Source organism: Oncorhynchus clarkii, chromosome 17 (genome assembly GCF_045791955.1).
Source record: "Oncorhynchus clarkii lewisi isolate Uvic-CL-2024 chromosome 17, UVic_Ocla_1.0, whole genome shotgun sequence".
Lineage (NCBI taxonomy): Eukaryota > Metazoa > Chordata > Actinopteri > Salmoniformes > Salmonidae > Oncorhynchus > Oncorhynchus clarkii.
In genome coordinates this window covers 40,618,107-40,632,567 of record NC_092163.1, presented here as the reverse complement: position 1 = coordinate 40,632,567, position 14,461 = coordinate 40,618,107, and the positions used below count along the sequence as shown (strand labels likewise).

Sequence of the window (14,461 nt, the reverse complement as noted above, 5' to 3'; positions counted from 1 at the left end):
ACCATTTGTATTTCATTAACCTTTGACTATTGGATGTTCTTATAGTCACACTGGCAATACTAAAGTAACAGTAAAGCTTCCGTCTCTCTCCTCGCTCCTCCCTTGGCTCGAACCAGCAACACAACGACAACAGCCACCATCGAAGCAGCGTTACCCATGCAGAGCAAGGGGAACAACTACTAGAAAGCTCAGAGCGAGTGACATTTGAAACTCTATTAGCGCGCGCTAACTAGCTAGCCATTTCACTTCGGTTACACCAGCCTCATCTCGGGAGTTGATAGGCTTGAAGTCATAAACAGCGCAATGCTTGACGCACAACGAAGAGCTGCTGGCAAAATGCACGAAAGTGCTGAATTAATGTTTACGCGCCTGCTTCTGCCTACCACAGCTAAATCAGATACTTAGATACTTGTATGCTCAGTCAGATTATATGCAACGCAGGACACGCTAGATAATATCTAGTAATATCATCAACCATGTGTAGTTAACTAGTGATTATGATTGATTGTTTTTTAAAAGATAAGGATTTAACGGGTCTGTGAATAGTACTCTCTCCAGAAAGTGTGTTGATCTATCCAATTAGATGCGTAATTGCATCACTCAATTTATTGTGGGTTTAGTGGTCGTGAAGAAAATCTCGGTGATAAGGGTCCCTTTACTTATTAGTTAATCGGACTGTAGAGGTTAGTATTGCTATAAGCATCTAGTCAGGCTTTTCGTGGAAGCAGGATACTATGCTAGAGTTGTTGACTTGGTGTCATGTCTGTTTTTTTTCTATAAGCAAAAGTTATCCTCAGCCTGTCATTTGGTCATGTCTTTGGCATTTGAGTAGTCATTGTTAATATTTCATATTCATTGCTCGTTGGGGAGTGCAGTTTAGTTGCAGTGGCACCACACACACACTAACTAGAGCTGTGAGGACACATTGTGTGGTTTCACACCTCATCATTCTGACTAGGCAGTAACCACTGTGTGAAAGTACATGGACTTGTGGGTTGGCTTGGGCATGTCTGCTGATGTTGACTTATTCATGCTGCAGTGGGAGGTGCAGCAGGCACTTGCAGTGTTTTCCCTATATTAATTTAGTAGCGATGGGCCGCTGCTGCTAAAATGTGGCCATCACTCCCAAAAATTTGATGTAAAAAATGTTTAAAAACTACACTAAACAAAAATATAAACTCAACAAGTAAAGTCTTGGTCCAATGTTTCATGGTGTCCTGTGGGCACCGGTTTGCTGATGTCGTTGTTAACTAAATGCCCCATGGTGGTGTTAGGGTTATGGGCAAGCATAAGCTACAGACAATGAATACAATTGCATTTTAACAGTGACACTTTGAATCCTGAGGCCCATTGTCGTGCCATTCATCGTCCACCATCACCTCATGTTTCAGCATGATAATGCACAGCCCCATGTTGCAAGGATCTGTGCACAATTCCTGGATGCTGAACATGTCTCTGTTCTTCAATCAATCAAATTTATTTATATAGCCCTTCGTACATCAGCTGATATCTCAAAGTGCTGTATAGAAATTCAGCCAAAAACCCCAAACAGCAAGCAATGCAGGTGTAGAAGCACGGTGGCTAGGAAAAACTCCCTAGAAAGGCCAGAACCTAGGAAGAAACCTAGAGAGGAACCAGGCTATGAGGGGTGGCCAGTCCTCTTCTGGCTGTGCCGGGTGGAGATTATAACAGAACATGGCCAAGGTGTTCAAATGTTCATAGATGACCAGCAGGGTCAAATAATAATAATCACAGTGGTTGTCGAGGGTGCAACAGGTCAGCACCTCGGGAGTAAATGTCAGTTGGCTTTTCACAGCCGATCATTCAGAGTATCTCTACCGCTACTGCTGTCTCTAGAGAGTTGAAAAGAGCAGGTCTGGGACAGGTAGCACGTCCGGTGAACAGGTCAGGGTTCCATAACCGCAGGCAGAATAGTTTAAACTGGAGCAGCAGCACGGACAGGTGGACTGGGGACAGCAAGGAGTCATCATGCCAGGTAGTCCTGAGGCATGGTCCTAGGGCTTTAACGTTTCTTTCTTTAAAGTTATCTTTGACCAACAAATGCATATCTGTATTCCCAGTCATGTGAAATCCATAGATTAGGCAATAATGCATTTATTTCAATTGACTGATTTCCTTATGAACTGTAACTCAGTAAAGTCTTTGAAATTGTTCCATGTTGCGTTTATATTTTTGTTCAGTATAATTGGTTTAAAAAAAATCAGTTTAAACTTAGACTAAAACCAGATATAAAGTATAAAATAAATATAATGGAGCGAAATATTATTAAGTAAGATCATTTTTGAGAACTACCAGAATTAACACTAGACTGACATTTTCATCGAAAAGAACCCATGAGCACCAACAGGTGAAGTTCATAGGAGCATATTGGGTGTCAAATGAAAGCTGAGTCTATATTTTTGGTAAGTCTTTCAACCATTTTCCATCTTAAAAATGTGGCATAAGTGAAGGCTTTGATTTCTGTATTAACAGCTGGAAAAGAGGTCTAAGACATCTACCAGAAAGTCCTTAAAAGTATCAGAAATAGATAAAAATGCAATGTTGAAGTAATGACCCCTGCCAACTAATATCAACACTAAAATATATCATTTTGGAGAAATTGTTCACGTTTTTTTTTAACCTTTTACCAAAAACCCACATATCTTAAAGATATTTTAAAATGTCTCTCCCTCATGAGGGAGAATCTTGAAAGTTCACAGAAGTAACAAGTAATACTAGACCTACCAATTAGTTATAATGATTTTACTGATATCAATTTTGTTTATAAATTATTAAAGGGATACTTAAGGATTTTGGCAATGAGAACCTTTTATCTACTTCCCTAGAGTCAGATGAACTCATGGATACCATTTTTGTCTCTGTCCAGTATGAAGGAAGTTGGTGGTATTTTGGCGAGCCAATGTTAACTAGCATTAGCGCAATGACTGGAAGTGTATGGGTATCTGCTAGCATATCCCTTTAAGTAATTAAACTCTTAACTCCGTTACCAAATTGGTAACAGGTTTTCCGAATAAATTCTGTAACGGAATTACTGCAACTGATTTGGCTACAATTGGATATCATAATAGTCACAAACCACAGTCGGGTCACCTGCTACTGTTCTACCTTCCACTGCCATACTGCTTTCTTTCTTTCTGTTGTCTGGTGGTCAAACCAAGAGTGTTGAAACATTCTGAGTCTGGACATCCTCTGTTTCTCCCTCTGCCTCTCGCCTTCTGTGTCAAACTAAGCATGTTACTGTGTTGACAGTCATTGATCAACAAGTCATTTTGCATGTCGAACAACCCAGGCAATATCAGTAGCCTATTCAAACTGTGCGCTGCTTCGCACGTAGGCTGCGCATCACCTTCAGCGTTCAAGTGTTTGTAAAATGGCTTGCGCAATATTAGGCTTTGTTAGTTGAGTGACAACCAATGTAAGTTGCTAGGTTATTATCAAATGCGCTGTTGAAATTTGTGTTTACTGGAATAAAGTAGCCTAACCAACCGCCTGAGACGGGACTCGCATCTGGCTATATAGCCTACCTGCTGATCGGGGCTTAGCCTACATTACATTTTATTTCGATCAGGTTCATCAGCAATAGTTTAGGTTGTTTTGCTTTAAACAGTGCATATGGTAATTTTTTAGATGTACAGGGGAAAGTTGATAATTTCATAATGAGGACAACAATTGCTTCTACCGCACTGCACGGTCAAAGCGGGAGAAAAATAACCTTCCAAATAGTCTAAACCAGGGGTGTCGAACTCATTTTGCCCCGGAGGCCGCATTCGGATTTCAACGATATCCAGAGGGCCCCGCTGAAAATGTATATATTCTTGCTGTCAAAATTAGCAAGAAATAGTCCTCTATCCATTGTTTTTGGAATTTGACAGTCTAGTGATTGTTAGCGACCTGGACAGTCAAGAAACTGTCCGAATATAGGTCCATTATCATTTCTACACAGTTTTGATTTGGTCATTTTAAAGTAGATTGAGTTTGTATTTTTATTGGGTTTTTCATGCTCAACGGTTTCCCGTGTGTATCAAGAATGGTCCACCACCCAAAGGACATGCAGCCAACTTGACACAACTGTGGGAAGCCAACATGGGCCAGCATCCCTGTGGAACGCTTTCAACACCTTGTAGAGTCTGTGAAATAAGTAACGTAGAGATGCGGTCTTCAGGCCAGATATTCAGGAGGCAGAATGTTCAGGTGCATAAGTGTTGATATTTATATTCACTCTCATTGACTTTTTACACATTGTGACGTTAGCCTTAGCCTTACGTTAGCCTTTTCCCCTCATCAATCTACACACAATACCTCATAATGACGAAGCAAAAACAGGTTTTTAGGATTGAAAGAAATGTATTTTAAAAAATAAATAAATGAAATAACATTTCCGTAAGTATTCAGACCCTTTGCTCAATACTTTGTTGAAGCAGCTTTGGCAGTGATTACAGCCTCAGTTCTTGGGTATGATGATACAAGCTTGGCACACCTGTATTTGGGAAGTTTCCAATTCTCTGCAGATCCTCTCAAGCTCTGTCAGGTTGGACGGGGAGCGTTGCAGCACAGCTATTTTCAGATCTCTCCAGATATGTTTGATCAGGTTGAAGTCCAGGCTCTGGATGGGCCAATCAAGGACATTCAGAGACTTGTCCCGAAGCCACTCCTCCTTTGTCTTGACTGTGTGCTTAGGGTCATTGTCTTCTTGGAAGGTGAACCTTGGCCACGGTCTGAGGTCCTGAGCACTCTGGAGCAGGTTTTCATTAAGGATCTCTCTTTACTTTACTCTGTTCATCTTTCCCTCACCAGAGTAGTCTCCCAGTCCCTGCCACTGAAAAACATCCCCACAGCATGATGGTGCCAGGTTTCCTCCAGATGTGGCACTTGGCATTCAGGCAAACAAGTTCAAGCTTGGTTTCATCAGACCAGAGAATCTTGTTTCTCATGGTCTTGTTTCTCATGTCATGTGCCTTTTACTGAGGAGTAGCTTCCATCTGGCCACTCTACCATAAAAGCCTGATTGGTGGAGTGCTGCAGAGATGGAGGTATCATGTTACCGTTTTAGAGGAAAGTCCATCAGCTCACGCACGTGCATAGATCTACGCACGCTAAGTGTGTGTAAACTTAAAGCGGGATATAGTGTCAGTGCTAGGGTCTGTCCTCATTGCTTCCAACTCTTTTGTTTTCAATACTTTACAATTGTGGCTTTGGGCTATATTTTTTCTTCAAATGTCATGTGTGGAGTAATATTTAGGCTACACAATGTTTTCATTGTTTAGAAAACCAGGAGCTAGGCTGTGTGTTGCTGCCGAAGCATAGCATAAGGCCTAGTTGAAGTTGATGGGCTAGTATTTTGTATTTTGCAAGGATGTTGCACACATTTCTAGAACTTCAGTGTTTTGGGAGTACGAAGATGTATCTGTCTATATGGACACTAAGCCTGGTTGATTCTTTCTTTCTTAAGCAACACACCAAAAAAAACAGTATCGGCTGCCTTCAGAGACTGATGACTTAAGCTTAAGTTTCCTCTCCGGTGACTTTTCCCAAAGAAATCAAGAGCATTTAGACTTGTCCCCCACCCACAACCTGTCAAACTAGTTTTCAGATTTCGCTAGTATAAACATTTTTGAAAGTGATAATTTTGTCTCTTATGACAGAGGATCAATGTAAACCAGTCCATTCATACTTTGTATAACAGAAACCCATAACCTAGATCGCAAATTAACCCATGAATATAGAATGTGTAGACTTGACTGATGTATACCATTGTGGTGGCATTTATATCTTTAGGGTAAGAGACGCAAGTAAGAACTTGCCAAATTTAACCATCTAGGCCTATAGTAGGCTAATCCCCAACCATTCAAAGTCGCTGCCCACTTGAAATGCTTATAGTTGATGAAGAGCTCCATAGAGTCCACCTAGGGCATATTCCCCTCATTTTAAAATAATCCCTCTGGTCTTTCACAATGTCTGTTTATCACTGATCTGGGTCGGAGGTGAATGGTCGTCCCATTCAGTGAGCTTTAGTGGGCACAGAGGGAGGAGCACCAGTTCATCTGGTCTGTTTTCACTGGAGAAGTGGGAGGTGCATACAAGAGCTGGGTGGAGAGGAGAGGAGAGGGGATGGGGGGGGGGGGGGGGGCACTCATAGGATAGTTTGTTTTCGGGAACAAGACTAACTACGAGGCAACTTTGACCTTGATTGTCTCTATTGTTTAAAAGGCTGTTGCCAGCAGGTCCCTGTTATGTCTAATCCACTGGCTTCTTCTCCTCATCACCTGTCCTTCCTTTTCTTATGTCCTGTCCTTCATGATCACTGGTCTAAAATAACTTAACAAAACATGATGATAAACTAAGGCCTAGGGCTTGTTTGAATACTTATGAAATGCATCCCTCCTTCCTGAGCTAATGATTGAACACAATTTCCTTCACCAATCCGGTCACATCAGATCATCAGTTACTGATTATAAGAAAGGAAGGATTTGCTGTCTTGTGAAGGGAAGGTGACAAGGAACCTGTTTAAAAGCATTGGGACACATCCATCTATTTCCCTCTCCATCCTTCCTTCCCTCTCTCCTGTCATTTTTTTGGCTCTTTAAATCCAGCTTGTAGATTAACTATGACGCAGCCAGCCTCAATCATTCCTGCCTAAGCTGCTCTTATTTAACACTGGGAAATGAATGCGTTCTTTGCTTTGTCTTAATCGCACCAAAGCTGGGGACTGTTGGGAAAGATTTTAGAAGTTTAGCATTATGAGCCACTGCCAAGGGCTCCGGGCAGTGTGGCTCATCTAGTCAGTCATTGATTCATCAGAGAATGGGTTCTCTTTGATCTTGTCACTGTTATGTATCGGAGTTCAGCCAATGGGCTTTGTTTTGCTTAGTGTTCAGAAATTGAGATTTGATGACGTAACTAGTTTGAATGCAGAATGGGTTGTTTGACTCATGCACACGTATACTTGCGAAATACTGTTATTAGGAGAACTCAGACTTTGGAACGAAATGTTACCCATTCGCATCTCATATGTTTGCCTGACTACAATATTTTATTTTGATACGTTAATAAATACATTGTTAATTGTGGCACCTGCCTACAATACCCAGTGTAGTGGGCATATATTGCAAGCCCATAGTAAGTCAATAAGGCTAAATGGCTAGCTAGCCACAATGAATTGACAGCTAATCATTTACCTGGCATAACATTCGTTTAAGGTTGTTTTTGCCTGTTAAACTAGCTAGATTATTATGATTCACACATAGCTAGCTGATAGTTATGAAGATCCAGATGACATTAAAAAACCTGTATCGCCATTAGCCTGTCAGGCAGCAGATTGAGTGAATAGGCAGTAACGTTACAGGGCATAGTTTGACTAAGGTTTCTCCCGACTCCCGCCCTTCCACTAACATTTTTTTTGTTGACGGAGTGGATGCTACCAGTGGTGACTGTGTGATATCATCAGCAAACCACAACTGATCACCTGAAGTCATTGTGAAGACCCCACAAGCGATGCCTACACTGACAGTGCAACAACATAAGCCTTCAGTGCTTCCTCTCACCTTCCGCCATCTAGCTGCTCGCCTCCTGGATCAATCCTTTTAGCTGTTGGTTCTGTGTATCGTCTGGATGTTTATTTGTAGCGTAGCTATTACTAGGGCCGGGACAATATCAGTATCTCTATATACAGTGGGGAGAACAAGTATTTGATACACTGCCGATTATGCAGGTTTTTCTACTTACTTATCCAGAAAATCACATTGTATGATTTTTAAGTTATTAATTTGCATTTTATTGCATGACATAAGTATTTAATACATCAGAAAAGCAGAACTTAATATTTGGTACAGAAACCTTTGTTTGCAATTACAGAGATCATGTTTCCAGTAGTTCTTGACCAGGTTTGCACACACTGCAGCAGGGATTTTGGCCCACTCCTCCATACAGACCTTCTCCAGATCCTTCAGGTTTCGGGGCTGTCGCTGGGCAATGCGGACTTTCAGCTCCCTCCAAAGATCTTCTATTGGGTTCAGGTCTGGAGACTGGCTCGGCCACTCCAGGACCTTGAGATGCTTCTTACGGGGCCACTCCTTGTGTTTTGGGTCGTTGTGGCTGGATCTTCCAGCATGACGACACATCTTCAATGCTCTTACTGAGGGAAGGAGGTTGTTGGCCAAGATCTCGCGATACATGGCCCCATCCATCCTCCCCTCAATATGGTGCTGTTGTCCTGTCCCCTTTGCCGAAAAGCATCCCCAAATAATGATTTTTTCCACCTCCATGCTTCACGGTTGGGATGGTGTTCTTGGGGTTGTACTCATCCTTCTTCTCCACGGCGAGTGGTGTTTAGACCAAAAAGCTCTATTTTTGTCTCATCAGACCACATGACCTTCTCCCATTCCTCCTCTGGATCATCCAGATGGTCATTGGCAAACTTCAGATGGGCCTGGACATGCGCTGGCTTGAGCAACGGGACCATGCGTGCGCTGCAGGATTTTAATCCATGGTGGTGTAGTGTTTTACTAATGGTTTTCTTTGAGACTGTGGTCCCAGCTCTCCTCAGGTCATTGACCAGGTCCTGCCGTGTAGTTCTGGGCTGATCCCTCACCTTCCTTATGATCATTGATGCCCCACAAGGTGAGGTATTGCATGGTGCCCCAGACCAAGGGTGATTGACCGTCATCTTGAACTTCTTCCATTTTCTAATAATTGCGCCAACAGTTGTTGTCTTCTCACCAAGCTGCTTGCCTATTGTCCTGTCGCCCATCCCAGCCTTATGCAGGTCTACAATTTTATCCCTGATATCCTTACACAGCTCTCTGGTCTTTGCCATTGTGGAGAGGTTGGAGTCTGTTTGATTGACTGTGTGGACAGGTGTCTTTTATACAGGTAACGAGTTCAAACAGGTGCAGTTAATACAGGTAATGAGTGGAGAACAGGAGGGCTTCTTAAAGAAAAACTAACAGGTCTGTGAGAGCCGGAATTCTTACTGGTTGGTAGGTGATCAAATACGTATGTCATGCAATAAAATGCTAATTTAATTACTTAAAAATCATACAATGTGATTTTCTGGATTTTTGTTTTAGATTCCGTCTCTCACAGTTGAAGTGTACCTATGATAAAAAATTACAGACCTCTACATGCTTTGTAAGTAGGAAACACTGCTGATTTTGCAGGTTATCAAATACTTGTTTTCCCCACTGTATATATTATTCTTATTCTTATTATTTTTTATGGCAAAAAGGAAAATACAAAGCAGACCGAACACTTTGATCCTTTTTAAAGACTGTATGTAAAATATTGTGTGCTGTAGCTTGGAAAATAAATAAATGTGACTCTGGGTGGCATATTTGTTTCAAACATTAGGGCTGTTTTCCTAAGGAAGTTCTATCCTCTGTGTTTTGTTTCCTTGCCACGATACCAATAAGTATCACGATACTGGTATCGTCCCAGCCCTATTTAGTACCAGGTTATGTTGTAGAGCTGGGTGATGTGGACAAAAATCCATATCACAATTAAAATAATCTGATTTAAAGACTTTAGCCATAAATTACGATAAATATTTTTTGGGGAGTTGCTAGAGCTGGGCGATTATGGACATGTAATATTGGGATATAGGTAAATATTTTGCTGAATAACAATAAATGCAGAATTTTATTTTTAATGCACTGTTATTTTACATTAGCAGCAGACAATTAATTTCCAGTGCCAAGTAAGACAACTGAGATGGTAGCCTATGATTTTAAAAAGTAAGCTATTTCATATAACATATCCAGGGAATTGATATTTTGATGTGCAACCTGTCAAACTAGGATCTAGAGATATAGGATCTAGAATTTCTTTTAGGCTTTTCAGAGAATTTGCAGACATCTTTGTGCATATTGGCCTATAGGCTGGAAAGCAGCTGCAGTCATCACCCTCTTCAAAGGGGGGGACACTCTTGACCCAAACTGCTACAGACCTATATCTATCCTACCCTGCCTTTCTAAGGTCTTCGAAAGCCAAATCAACGAACAGATTACTGACCATTTCGAATCCCACCATACCTTCTCCGCTATGCAATCTGGTTTCAGAGCCGGTCATGGGTGCACCTCAGCCACGCTCAAGGTCCTAAACGATATCTTAACCGCCATCGATAAGAAACAATACTGTGCAGCTGTATTCATTGACCTGGCCAAGGCTTTAGACTCTGTCAATCACCACATTCTCATCGGCAATCACCACATTCTCATCGGCAGACTCGACAGCCTTGGTTTCTCAAATGATTGCCTCGCCTGGTTCACCAACTACTTCTCTGACAGAGTTCAGTGTGTCAAATTGGAGGGTCTGTTGTCTGGGCCTATGGCAGTCTCTATGGGGGTTTCACAGGGTTCAATTCTTGAACCGACTCTCTTCTCTGCATACATCAATGATGTCACTCTTGCTGCAAGTGAGTCTCGGATCCATCTCTACGCAGACGACACCATTCTGTATACTTCTGGCCCTTCGTTGGACATTGTGTTAACAACCCTCCAGGCGAGCTTCAATGCCATACAACTCTCCTTCCGTGGCCTCCAATTGCTCTTAAATACAAGAAAAACTAAATGCATGCTCTTCAACTGATCGCTGCCTGTCCGACAACACTACTCTGGATGGCTCTGACTTAGAATATGTGGACAACTACACATACCTAGGTGTCTGGTTAGACTGTAAACTCTCCTTCCAGACTCACATCAAACATCTCCAATCCAAAGTTAAATCTAGAATTGGCTTCCTATTTCACAACAAAGCATCCTTCACTCATGCTGCCAAACATACCCTTGTAAAACTGACCATCCTACCAATCCTCGACTTCGGCGATGTCATTTACAAAATAGCCTCCAACACTCTACTCAATAAATTGGATGCAGTCTATCACAGTGCCATCCGTTTTGTCACCAAAGCCCCATATACTATCCACCACTGCGACCTGTACACTCTCTTTGGCTGGCCCTCGCTTCATACTCGTCGCCAAACCCACTGGCTCCAGGTCATCTACAAGACCCTGCTAGGTAAAGTCCCCCCTTATCTCAGCTCGCTGGTCACCATAGCAGCACCCACCTGTAGCACGCGCTCCAGCAGGTTTTTCTATCTGGTCACCCCCAAAACCAATTCTTCCTTTGGCCGCCTCTCCTTCCAGTTCTCTGCTGCCAATGACTGGAACGAACTACAAAAATCTCTGAAACTGGAAACACTTATCTCCCTCACTAGCTTTAAGCACCAGCTGTCAGAGCAGCTCACATATTACTGCACCTGTACATAGCCCATCTATAATTTAGCCCAAACAATTACCTATTTCCCTACTGTATTTATTTATTTATTTATTTTGTTCCATTGCACCCCATTATTTATATTTCTACTTTGCACATTCTTCCACTGCAAATCTACCATTCCAGTGTTTTACTTGCTATATTGTATTTACTTTGTCACCATGGCCTTTTTTTTGCCTTTACCTCCCATATCTCACCTCATTTGCTCACATTGTATATATACTTTTTTTTCTACTGTATTATTGACTGTATGTTTGTTTTTACTCCATGTGTAACTCTGTTGTATTTGTCGAACTGCTTTGCTTTATCTTGGCCAGGTCGCAATTGTAAATGAGAACTTGTTCTCAACTTGCCTACCTGGTTAAATAAAGGTTAAATTAAAAAAAATAGGCTATTATGGCAAGTGAAATTTTGTCTTGGCAACATAATTTGCTTTCACTCTAGTGTTTCATTTGTACATGTGCATTGCGGGGCACAACAAAAAAGAAACCAAGCCAAGCATCACACAGTTCTTTTCCCTAAATTCCCTTTCCCCTCCGTGTCCCATTCACTCAATTGCGTTCCGACGGCTCCCTTCACACACACATGCTGAGTGTGCACACAAGCTCCCGTTAGGCCTACAGAAATAAATGCCTATAAAATGGGATAGGATATACAAGCTACATTCCTTGCCAAATTATGAGTTTTATCACAAATTCAAAATGGACTGGTTGATTTTGAAGTAGGTCAATATGTTTTGCAACAATGAGCTGCAGTTTTCGAATAATTGCGTCCAGTCTATTTTTCCATTAAGCTACCTTGTGAACTGCTAGTGCCTTTTAGAATTGGTTAGACTGGGCTATAACCCCCCTAAACATACAGGTTCCACCCTGAAAATATGCAAAAACCTGATTATAGACAGTGTACTTTCATCAGAATCATTAAGCATATGCCTACTCGCCAAACGGATGTCGCTGTCGGAATGAATCACCATGCAGTATTCAATATGGAATTGTTCATCCATTTTGAAAATTACGAAGAACAGGCAGAAAAAATAAAATCCAATATTTTGTATATTGAAAAGAGAACCTATTGTGGTTTGTAACCCTGAAAGAATTGTCTTTCAACTCGCAAAATTGAACCCTGTTTCAAATGATTACTCTTGGATAATAACTGTTTGAGGCACGAAATATGCGCATTACCCCTCGCTGGCAACTTTTTTTCATTTGGAAAAATATATATTTTATTCTGTAAGTTTGTATTTATTTTAACTATAAAATAGGTGTCTGTTATGGCTAGAGAAATAAGAGCATCTGTCAAATTAACAAAACGAGGATATGCCATTGGCTTCTACAAGCAAGTGCCACTGCTGAGGTTACTGCGTTTTTTAAGATTGTGTTCCACAATATAATAGAACCAGTTGATATTATGCCTTCAATAAATGAATCTTAATTGGAGCTTGCTTTTTTTATTGAGTGAATATACAGTGTCCTGTTTATTTGGTACACCACCCCATTCAAGAAAATGGTTTGCTCCTACAGCAAGTGAGTTATATGGCTGGAGCTTGCTATATAAAGCCGGCAGACAGCCATTTGGTTACTGTCCGATTGAACGTTAGTGGGCCTAAGCAACTTTGAGCGTGATATGATCATCGGTTCCAGGCGCTCCAGATCCAGAATCTCAAAAACATCTGCCCTCTTGGGCTTTTCACACACATTGTCTAGGGTTTACCAAGAATGGATGTTTTTATTTATCGCACCAGTCAGCGGCCGTCCTGTGGGCGAAAACAGCTCGCTGATGAGAAAGGTCGAAGGAGAATGGCGCAAGCTAACAGGCGAGCCACAAACAGACAAATAATGGCGCAGAATGGCATCTCGGAATGCAGAACTTGTCGATCCTTGTCACAGATTGTATTTGTATTTAACCTTTATTTAACTAGGCAACACAGTTAAGAACACATTCTTATTTACAATGACGGCCTACCGTGGAACAGTGGGTTTAACTGCCTTGTTCAGGGGCAGAACGACCAGATTTTTTTTTTCTTGTCAGCTCGGGGATTCGATCCAGCAACCTTTCGGTTACTGGCCCAACGCTCTAACCACTAGGCTACCTGCCGCCCCAGATGGGCTATTGCAGCAGACAACCACACCGGGTTCCACTCGTATCAGCTAAAAACAAGATGCGGCTCCAGCGTGCACACGGTCACCAACACTGAACAATTGAGAAGTGGAAAAATATCACCTGGTTTTATGAATCCTGGTTTCTGTTGCGTCATGCTAATGGCAGAGTCAGGATTTGCTTTAAGCATCACGAGTCCATGGACCCAGCCGGCCTGATACAGGCTGCTGGTGTGGGGAGTGTTCTCCTGGCAAACGTTAGGTCCCTTGATACCATCTGAAGCATCGGCCATTTCTGACACCTTGTAAAATCAGTACCTCAGGCAGTTCTGGAGTGTGTATGTTGTACAAAGCGGAGGCGTTTTAAATTCCATGTCTTTAGGGTATTCTCTCTTCCCTCTTCTAAACACACCAGACTGATAAACTTGGTGATCCCCCATGAAATCAGCCCTACAGTCTCTGTTCCCTTGAACCCTATTTCTACTTGGCAGACATGCACACACACAAACAGCCACCCAAGGCCAGTGGGGGAAAGTGCATGGCTGTTCAGCAGAAAGTGGGGAAAGGTCAGTGGCTCTGGCTGATCCCAAGAGCAGATCGTCCCTAGACACACACGCGCAGCACACAGAGCGTCTTCAGCTCAGACAACACCAGACACTCAGACCTTGGGCTCTCCCTCCCAACAACAGGTGTCTGTATAAGAAAAACAGCCTTGCCTGCCCCATGGCCCACACGTGCTGTGACCTGGAGGCTAGCCTACTCGTGTGTGTGTGTGTGTGTGTGTGTGTGTGTGTGTGTGTGTGTGTGTGTGTGTGTGTGTGTGTGTGTGTGTGTGTGTTTTTTTCATGCATACACCCACTCTCCTCCCTTTCTGGCACACAATGACGCAGAAGTTACACTGCGTGTGTGTCGGTGCATTATTTTATTTTTTTGCTTACTTCTCTATCCCCCCCATTTTTTCCACTCCCTCTGTTAGTGGTTAGCTGGATCAATTACAGTTGTTTAGAGTTTAACAGCTGGTGCTCATCTGCAGCAGGCCAACTCCAGGCCCGCATCGGAGACCTCTAACCTGGCCCA

At 42.3% G+C, this 14,461-nt stretch overlaps 1 protein-coding gene across 2 annotated transcripts in view; it reads left to right on the top strand.

Annotated features, from left to right (window-relative positions):
* Nucleotides 1-14,461, top strand: part of LOC139370828 (peroxisome proliferator-activated receptor delta-like) — a 39,465-nt gene that overhangs the window by 4,650 nt on the left and 20,354 nt on the right. The window lies entirely within an intron of this gene.